This window comes from Macaca nemestrina, chromosome 14, assembly GCF_043159975.1.
Source record: "Macaca nemestrina isolate mMacNem1 chromosome 14, mMacNem.hap1, whole genome shotgun sequence".
NCBI lineage: Eukaryota > Metazoa > Chordata > Mammalia > Primates > Cercopithecidae > Macaca > Macaca nemestrina.
This window is the reverse complement of record NC_092138.1, coordinates 110,586,714-110,596,036: the sequence shown is the minus strand read 5'-3', so window position 1 is coordinate 110,596,036 and position 9,323 is coordinate 110,586,714. Positions and strand designations below refer to the sequence as shown.

At 50.5% G+C, this 9,323-nt stretch overlaps 1 pseudogene; it reads right to left on the bottom strand.

Moving 5' to 3' along the window:
• Positions 1–2,563: 2,563 nt before the first annotated feature.
• LOC105464095 (protein PAT1 homolog 1 pseudogene) lies at positions 2,564–5,460 on the bottom strand (annotated as a pseudogene).
• Positions 5,461–9,323: the final 3,863 nt, after the last annotated feature.

The following is a 9,323-nucleotide window of genomic DNA, read 5'->3' as shown; positions in this document are numbered from 1 at the left end:
GATCATTCTGGCTAACCCGGTGAAACCCCGTCTCTACTAAAAAATACAAAAAACTAGCCGGGCGAGGTGGCGGGTGCCTGTAGTCCCAGCTACTCGGGAGGCTGAGGCAGGAGAATGGCGTAAACCCGGGAGGCGGACCTTGCAGTGAGCTGAGATCCGGCCACTGCACTCCAGCCTGGGCGACAGAGCGAGACTCTGCCTCAAAAAAAAAAAAAAAAAAAGAAAGAAAGAAAGAGGCTGGGCGCAGTGGCTCAAGCCTGTAATCCCAGAACTTTGGGAGGTCAAGGAGGGCAGATCACTTGAGTTCAGGAGTTTGAGACCAGCCTGGCCAACATGGTGAAACCCCCGTCTCTACTTAAAAAAAACACAAAAATTAGCCGAGCGTGGTGGCAAATGCCTGTAGTCCCAGCTATTCGGGAAGCTGAGGCAGGAGAATCGCTTGAACCCAGGAGGCGAAGGTTGCAGTGAGCCAAGATGGCATCACTGCACTCCAGCCTGGGCGACATAGCAAGACTCTGTCTCAAAAAAAAAAAAAAAAAAAAAAAAGAGAAGAGATTAAAAAATCATTTCAGGCTGGATGTAGTAGTACACACCTATAGTCTTAGCACTTTGGGAGCCAAGGAGGGCGGATCACTTGAGCCCGGGAGTTCAAGACCAGTCTAGGCAGCATAATGAGACTTCGTCTCTACAAAAAAATTAAATAAAAAACCCAGCCGTTACGGTGTGTGCCTGTGGTCCCAGCTACTTGGGAGGCTGAGGTAGGAAGATCACCTGAGACTGGGGAGGTGGAGGCTACAGTGAGCTGTGATCAAGCCACTGCATTCCTGCCTGGGTGATAGAATGATACTGTCTCAAAAAGAAAAAAATTTTTTTTCTTTTTTTTTTTTTCTTTTTTTTTTGTGAGACAGAGTCTCGCTTAGTCGCCCAGGCTGGAGTGCAGTGGCGCGATCTCGGCTCACTGCAAGCTCCGCCTCCCGGGTTCACGCCATTCTCCTGCCTCAGCCTCCCGAGTAGCTGGGACTACAGGCGCCCGCCGCCTCGCCCGGCTAATTTTTTGCATTTTTAGTAGAGACGGGGTTTCACAGTGTTAGCCAGGATGGTCTCGATCTCCTGACCTTGTGATCCACCCGCCTCGGCCTCCCAAAGTGCTGGGATTACAGGCGTGAGCCACCGCGCCCGGCCAATTTTTTTTCTTTTTGAGACAGAGTTTTGCTCTTGTTGCCCAGGCTGGAGTGCAATGGCGCATGCAATCTCGGCTCACCACAACCACCACCTCCCAGGTTGAAGCAATTCTCCTGCCTCAGCCTCCCAAGTGGCTGGCATTACAGGCATGCGCCACCACGCCTGGCTAATTTTGTATTTTTAGTAGAGACGGGGTTTCTCCATGTTGGTCAGGCTGGTCTCGAACTCCTGACCTCAGGTGATCCGCCCACCTCGGCCTCCTGAGGTGCTGGGATTACAGGCGTGAGCCACCAAGCCCGGCCTAAAAAGGTCCAAATTTTATATCACCTGCAGCGGTGAATAAAGGTTCTCACTATTAGTAGCCATCAATAATTTCTTAAGAGACTACCATTACAAAGCCTATTTCTCCTGATAACAAGTTATCAGAAATTGTGTGTAGCTGTTTCAAACATGAAACCTGACATAAAAAGTTATTTTCATAGAAGCGAGCTCACATTTCACATGTATTTATTTAGCTACAGTGTCTCATTCTGTCACCCAGGCTGGAGTGCAGTGGTGTGATCATAGCCCACAGCAGCCTTGAACTCCTGGGTTAAAATGATCCTCCCACCTCAGCCTCTCAAGTAGCTGGGACTATAGGTGCACACCACCACACTCGGCTATTTTTAACTTATTTATTCATTTATTTATTTTGAGACGGAGTCTCGCTCTGTCACATAGGCTGGAGTGCACTGGTGCAATTTCGGCTCACTGCAACCTCCGCATCCCAGGTTCAAGCGATTCTCCTGCCTCAGCCTCCCAAGTAGCCGGGATTACACGTATGCACCACCATGTCTAGTTAATTTTTGTATTTTTAGTAGAGATGGGGTTTCACTATGTTAGCCAGGCTGGTCTCGAACTCCCGATCTCAAGTGATCCGCCCGCCTCAGCCTCCCAAAGTGCTGGCATTACAAGAGTGAGCCAGGGTGCCTCGCCCCTGTGCGTCCTTCTTGATAAGGAAAGGGAGGTTCCTGGCTGTTATCAGGAGAATGTCAGTTGCTTGCTCTGTGGAGAGGAAAGGAAGAATACAGGCAACCGTTCTCTTCCCTTTTCGGATACACATGATCTGCACAAAGTGGTCATCACTAGGCCTCTCTTGTCCAGGCAATTTCCTCCTTAACTTGTCATACATGCTACACATTTTGTGCTTTCCCTCATCCATTCTAGCTTCAGGCAATAATGACTTTCATAGTCCTTCGCATCAAGGAGTAATCTGTAGGTTTTCTCAATTATGACAGGGTTTTGTTTGTTTGTGTGAGATGGAGTCTCCCTCTGTCGCCAGGCTGGAGTGCAATGGCATGATCTTGGCTCACTGCAACCTCCACCTCCCAGGTTCAAGCGATTCTCCTGCCTCAGCCTCCCGAGTAGCTGGGACTACAGGCGCCCGCCACCACGCCCGGCTAATTTTTGTATTTTTAGTAGAGACGGGGTTTCACCGTGTTAGCCAGGATGGTCTCGATCTCTTGACCTCACGATCTGCCCGCCTCAGCCTCCCAAAGTTCAGGGATTACAGGTTTGAGCCACTGCGCTCAGCCATGACAAGGATTTTCTCCTCTTGTCTCGAACTTTTCTTCTGTCTCATTATCCTCACTCCAAGATGTCACAAGAGCATCAGTCATTTTTTGCTGATTATTTACACTAGAAACAGTCAGCTTTCCGAAAGTGCCCGCAAATTGCACTGGATTATAGGCGTGCTCAGGTTTGGCCAACTGAGGGGTGATGAGCTTGGTGCACTCCTTTTTAGGGCCATCACCTTATTTTTCTTCAGCAGCTGACAGTTTTTCCAAGTAATTCTGGTAATAAAAATCTTCCAGGTAGGGATCAGTGGTTTGCAATTGCATCATCTGGATTTTAGGGACCCAATCCTTTTCCCGCTGCAACATGAGATTGGCATATGGATCCTTTCAGAGATTATCTTGATGAGTGTTCCATTGACTTCCTCTATCTCCTGCACCATTGAGATTCTGATGCTGATTTCTATTCTGTTGCTGTCTCTGATGCAAGAGTCAACAATGCTGTGGATGAAAGTGAGTTGTGTCCAGTATAAACATTGGGGCCTGAGATCTTAGGCTTTGCAGGTGGAGTCCTGGGCCAGGAGGGTGCTGCCGTGGAGGTGGTGCAGCAGGAGTGGAGCACTAAAGAAGGCACAGAAGCCTGGTGCTGGGGGAAGCATCTGCCCACTGGCCCTTGTAGTAACTTGGGATTCATGGCAGCAAACAGACTACCAACAAATCCAGGGACCCATGCGAACTGGCTGGGAGACATACATCCAGGCTGTAGCGGGACACAGCAGAGCTGACTTGGAGATGTCCTGTCACCATAGGGAGCAGGATAATGCGGTGGCATTGGGGGCTGAACATGGACAGGCTTGGGACACAGAAAGTGTTGGGCGAGGCCGGGCGCGGTGGCTCAAGCCTGTAATCCCAGCACTTTGGGAGGCCGAGGCGGGCGGATCACAAGGTCAGGAGATCGAGACCACAGTGAAACCCCGTCTCTACTAAAAATACAAAAAAAAATTAGCCGGGCGCGGTGGCGGGCGCCTGTAGTCCCAGCTACTCAGGAGGCTGAGGCAGGAGAATGGCGGGAACCCGGGAGGCGGAGCTTGCAGTGAGCCGAGATCGCGCCACTGCACTTCAGCCTGGGCAACAGCGTGAGACTCCGTCTCAAAAAAAAAAAAAAAAAAAGAAAGTGTTGGGCGAGACTGGGTACAGTCATCTGCTTAGGTGGGGCGCCTATGGGGACAGCTCTAACAGGAGGACTGCCAATGATAGATGAAGTTGACCGCCTCGGTAACGCATGTTCAGAAAGGTCCTGATCATCTTCTGGACCCTGGGGGCCTCTGAGGCAAGGCACATTCTGATACAGACACTGTAGGCACTTCCTGAGTGAGCAGTAGTCTTTGGATTACCCTCAGAACTTCAGATTCATCCCAGATCCTGGAATTCAGACTTCCTGGTTGGGGTTATAAAACTGGCCTGGTTTGCACTGTCCTCATGATTGCCGGAACTTCTAGTTCATTTTCAGTCACCATCTTACTGAGCCTTTCTACTAGATTCTCCTCATGGTCACCCAACAAATCCATTTCATGCCTCTCTCCATTGCCTTTTTGTTCAATAACTGCCACTGGTTGCTTTTCTTCCAGTTCAGCCAGGCACTCATGTGCTTCCTGCCAATGATCATCAGTTGCACCTGACCCAAATGTATTATCACTGAATTGATCAATTTCCTCATCTTCTTTTCCCAGGCCCTGAAATGCATCTTCAACTTCATCCACAGGACAATCCTCCAAAGACTCTTGGGGAGGGAGGGAGTGGGGAGAAAAGTAGGAAAGAGAGGGAAGAAGCACTGACTCCCCGGGCTGGGGTCCTCCACCAACTCAGGACCTCTGGCCGCTGCCATACCCTCAGTTGCAATTATATTTAAAGACTTGGGCCAGCTGGGCGCGGTGGCTCACGCCTGTAATCCCAGCACTTTGGGACTCCGAGGCGGGAGGATCACCTGAGGTCAGGAGTTCGAGACCAGCCTGGCCAACACAGTGAAACCATTTCTCTACTAAAAATACAAAAATTAGCTGAGCGTGGTGGCACATGCCTGTAATCCCAGCTACTCCAGAGGCTGAGCCAGGAAAATCGCTTGAACCCAGGAGGCAGAGGTTACAGTGAGTCGAAATCGCGCCACTGCACTCCAGCCTGGGTGACAAAGCAAGATTCTGTCTCAAAAAACAAAAAAAAAAAAAGACGGGCCAGGCACAGTGGCTCATGCCTGTAATCCCAGCACTGTGGGAGGCCAAGGTGGGTGTATCACTTGAGGTCAGAAGTTTGAAACCAGCCTGGTCAACATGGTGAAACTCCATCTCTACTAAAAATACCAAAAAAAAAAAAAAAAAAAACTTAGCCAGGAGTGGTGGCACATGCCTGTATTCCCAGCCACTTGGGAGGCTGAGGTGGGAGGATTGCTTGAACCGGGAGGCAGAGGTTGCAGTGAGCTGAAACTGCACCACTGCACCCCAGCCTGGGCAACTGAGCAAGCTTCCATCTCAAAAAAAAAAAAAAAAAAAAAAAAAGTTGTCACAGATGCCAGTAGGAGAACAGGTTAGTTGCAAATGGATGGGAGGTATTCAAATTTGTGAAGATGGAGCTGGGGAACTACTCCCAGGAGAGATGCACACCAGCCTCCTCCTTCCTGGGCCAGCTGCACCTTGGGCACACAGGACCAGAACTCCTCTAGCAGGAGGTCCATGGGTCCCCTGTCCAAGACAAGCAGTGGCGCCCTCTGCAGCTGACTGCTTAAGTGGATGTCCAGGGTGTGGACCCCCACCTTGGCCCAGCCAGCTCATCAGAACAACATGTTCACTTTCCACAGGAACCATGGACATAAAATAGAATCCTGCCCCACACAGGCCACCATAGGCCCTGCCCAGCTGCCCCAAAGAGGGTGGTAATCAACATTTATTGGCTCACTTGCCAATAAATCACACTGAGTGTCCTTGACACACTGCTGCAGAGGAGGCTGAGCCCAGCCTGGTTCTGAGGATGAGTCTGCTTGGCCTGTTGATAATCTCACCTCCTTGTCAATGATTGTCAACACTTGGTTCAGAAATGGACACGTGACTCTATTTGGGCCGATGTGGAGAGGCTGGCTGGGGTTCTTTCTTCAAAAGCATCTAGAAGTGACTCTTTTTTTTTTTTTTTTTGAGATGGAGTCTCGCTCTGTCACCCAGGCTGGAGTGCAGTGGTGCAATCTCGGCTCACTTCAAGCTCCGCCTGCTGAGTTCACGCCATTCTCCCCCTCAACCTCCCAAGTAGCTGGGACTACAGGCACCCGCTACCACGCCCAGCTAAATTTTGCTTTTGTATTTTTAGTAGAGACGGGGTTTCACCGTGTTAGCCAAGATGGTCTCCATCTCCAGACCTTGTGATCCATCCACCTCGGCCTCCTGAAGTGCTGGGGTTACAAGTGTGAGCCACCACACCCAGCCTAGAAGTGACTCTTTTTTTTTTTTTTTTTTTTTTTTTTGAGACGGAGTCTCGCTCTGTCGCCCAGGCTGGAGTGCAGTGGCCGGATCTCAGCTCGCTGCAAGCTCCGCCTCCTGGGTTTATGCCATTCTCCTGCCTCAGCCTCCCGAGTAGCTGGGACTACAGGCACCCGCCACCTCGCCCGGCTAGTTTTTTGTATTTTTTAGTAGAGACGGGGTTTCACCGTGTTAGCCAGGATGGTCTCGATCTCCTGACCTCGTGATCCGCCTGTCTCGGCCTCCCAAAGTGCTGGGATTACAGGCTTGAGCCACCGCGCCCAGCTGAAGTGACTCTTTTTTTTGAGATGGAGTCTCACTCTGTCACCCAAACTGGAGTGCAGTGGCTCGATCTTGGTTCACTGCAACCTCTGCCTCTTGGGTTCAAGCGATTCTCCTGCCTCAGCCGGAGTAGCTGAGATTACAGGTGAGTAGCTGAGATTACAGGTGCCCACCACCATGCCCAGCTAATTTCAGTATTTTTAGTAGAGATGGGGTTTCCCTATGTTGGCCAGGCTGGTCTCAAACTCCTGACCTCCAGTGATCCATCCACCTCAGTCTCCCAAAGTGCTGGGATTACAGCTTTGCACTCTGTGTTATGTCAGCCTGTACATGGTCTTCTTAAGCCAGTTTGAGTTGGTTCCTTACAGCAAAAAGCATCCTTACTCATGGCTCTGGGACAATCAGAAGACCAGATAATCAAATACCATTCACTGTGCCTTACCTGCATTCTACAAAGTAATATTGTCCTCACTTGAAGATGGAGAAATGAAGGTTCAGAGAGGCTAAGTAACATGCCCAAGGTCACACATTCCCCACGCCATGTCAGGACTACAGCCCACGTGGGACCCACTCCAGATTCCATGTTCTTTATCCTGGCAACATGCCAGCAAAGGAGGACGCAAAAGAACGTTAAAAGCAGACAAAGGAGCTCAGGAAACTCCGCAGTTTGGGGCACTCAGCAAAGGGGCCAATAGCCCCTGACTTCAGCAGACAGGGAGCCAGAAGCACTTACAATTGGAGTTTACAAGGGAAGGTACTACTTGCTACTTAAAAAGTCAGGGAACAGATTTCTATAAAAGCCATCGCCGGCCGGGCGCGGTGGCTCACGCCTGTAATCCCAGCACTTTGGGAGGCCGAGACGGGCGGATCACGAGGTCAGGAGATCGAGACCATCCTGACTAACACGGTGAAACCCCGTCTCTACTAAAAATACAAAAATTAGCCGGGCGCGGTGGCGGGCGCCTGTAGTCCCAGCTACTCGGGAGGCTGAGGCAGGAGAATGGCGGGAACCCGGGAAGGCGGAGCTTGCAGTGAGTGGAGATCGCGCCACTGCACTCCAATCTGGGCGACAGAGCGAGACTCCGTCTCAAAAAAAAAAAAAAAAAAAAGCCATCGCCTTGGCAAGGCGTGGTGGCTCACATCAGTAATCCCAGCACTTTGGGAGGTCAAGGTGGGGGGAATTGCTTGAGCTCAGGAGTTCAAGACCAGCCTGGCCAACCTGGTGAAACCCAGTCTCCAATAAAAGTTCAAAAATTAGGGGGACGTGGTGTCTCACACCTGTAATCTCAACTACTTGGGAGACTAAGGCAGGAGAATCACTTGAACCCAAGAGGTGGAGGTTGCAGTAAGCTGAGATCCTGCTACTGCACTACAGCCTGGGTGACAGAGAGAGACTCGTCTCAAAACAAAACAAAACACCAGCCTGGGTGTGGTGGCTCACACCTGTAATCCCAGAACTTTAGGAGGCTGAGGCAGGAGGATTGTTTGAGCTCGGGATTCAAGACCAGCCTGGGTAATATACCGAGATCTCACCTCTACAAAAAATTTAAAAATTAGCCAGGGTGGTGGCAAGGGCCTGTAGATCCAGCTACTTGGGAGGCTGAGGCAGGAGGATCAGTTGAGCCCAGGAGGTCAAGGCTGCAATGAGCTGTGGTACAGAGTACAGAGCACCACTGTACTCTGGCGAGTACATCACTGCCTGGGTGACAGAGTAAGACAGAGCGATACTCTGTCTCAAAAATAAATAAATAAAAATAAAAAAGGCCAGGTGCAGTGGCTCATGCCTGTAATCACAGCACTTTAGGAGGCTGAGGCAGGAAGATCACTTGAGCTCAGGAGTTTGAGACCAGCCTGGGCAACATAGTGAGAACTGTGTCTCTACCAAAAAAAAAAAAAGAGGGAGAGAGAGTAAAAAACGTCAGGCCTCACCCATAGCCTACTAAATCAGAACCTTCAGAGAATTGGGAGGGGGCAGGAATGTGTCTTTTAACAGGTTCCCTGGGTAACTGGTGGAGGAGTATACAGCTTGAAGGGTTCCAAGCTTCTATCTCCAGCCCAGACTAGGGCCCTGAATTTCAGACTTGTGTATCCAACTACTTACCTGACATATCCTTTTGGATCTCAATTTTTATTTTTTCTTTTTGAGACAGTCTTAGTCAGTCACTCGGGCTGGAGTACAATTGCACAATCACAGCTCACTGCAACCTCCGCCTCTGGGTTCAAGCAATTCTCCTACCACAGGTGCCCACCACCACTCTCACCTAATTTTTTTTTTTTTTTTTTTTTTTTGGAGACGGAGTCTCGCTCTGTCACCCAGGCTGGAGTGCAGTGGCCGGATCTCAGCTCACTGCAAGCTCCGCCTCCCGGGTCTACGCCATTCTCCTGCCTCAGCCTCCCGAGTAGCTGGGACTACAGGCGCCCGCCACCTCGCCCGGCTAGTTTTTGTATTTTTTAGTAGAGACGGGGTTTCACTGTGTTAGCCAGGATGGTCTCGATCTCCTGACCTCGTGATCCGCCCGTCTCGGCCTCCCAAAGTGCTGGGATTACAGGCTTGAGCCACCGCGCCCGGCCATTTTTTTTTTTTTTAAACTAAGTTTCACTCTTGTTGCCCAGGCGGGAATGCAGTGATGCGATCTAGGCTCCCTGTAGCCTCTGCCTCCCAGGTTCAGGCAATTCTCCTGCCTCAGCCTCCCAAGTAGCTGGGATTACAGGCGCCCACCACCATCCCTGGCTAATTTTTGTATTTTTAGTAGAGACAGTGTTTAACCCTCTTGGCCAGGCTGGTCCTAAACTCCTGACCTCGTGATCC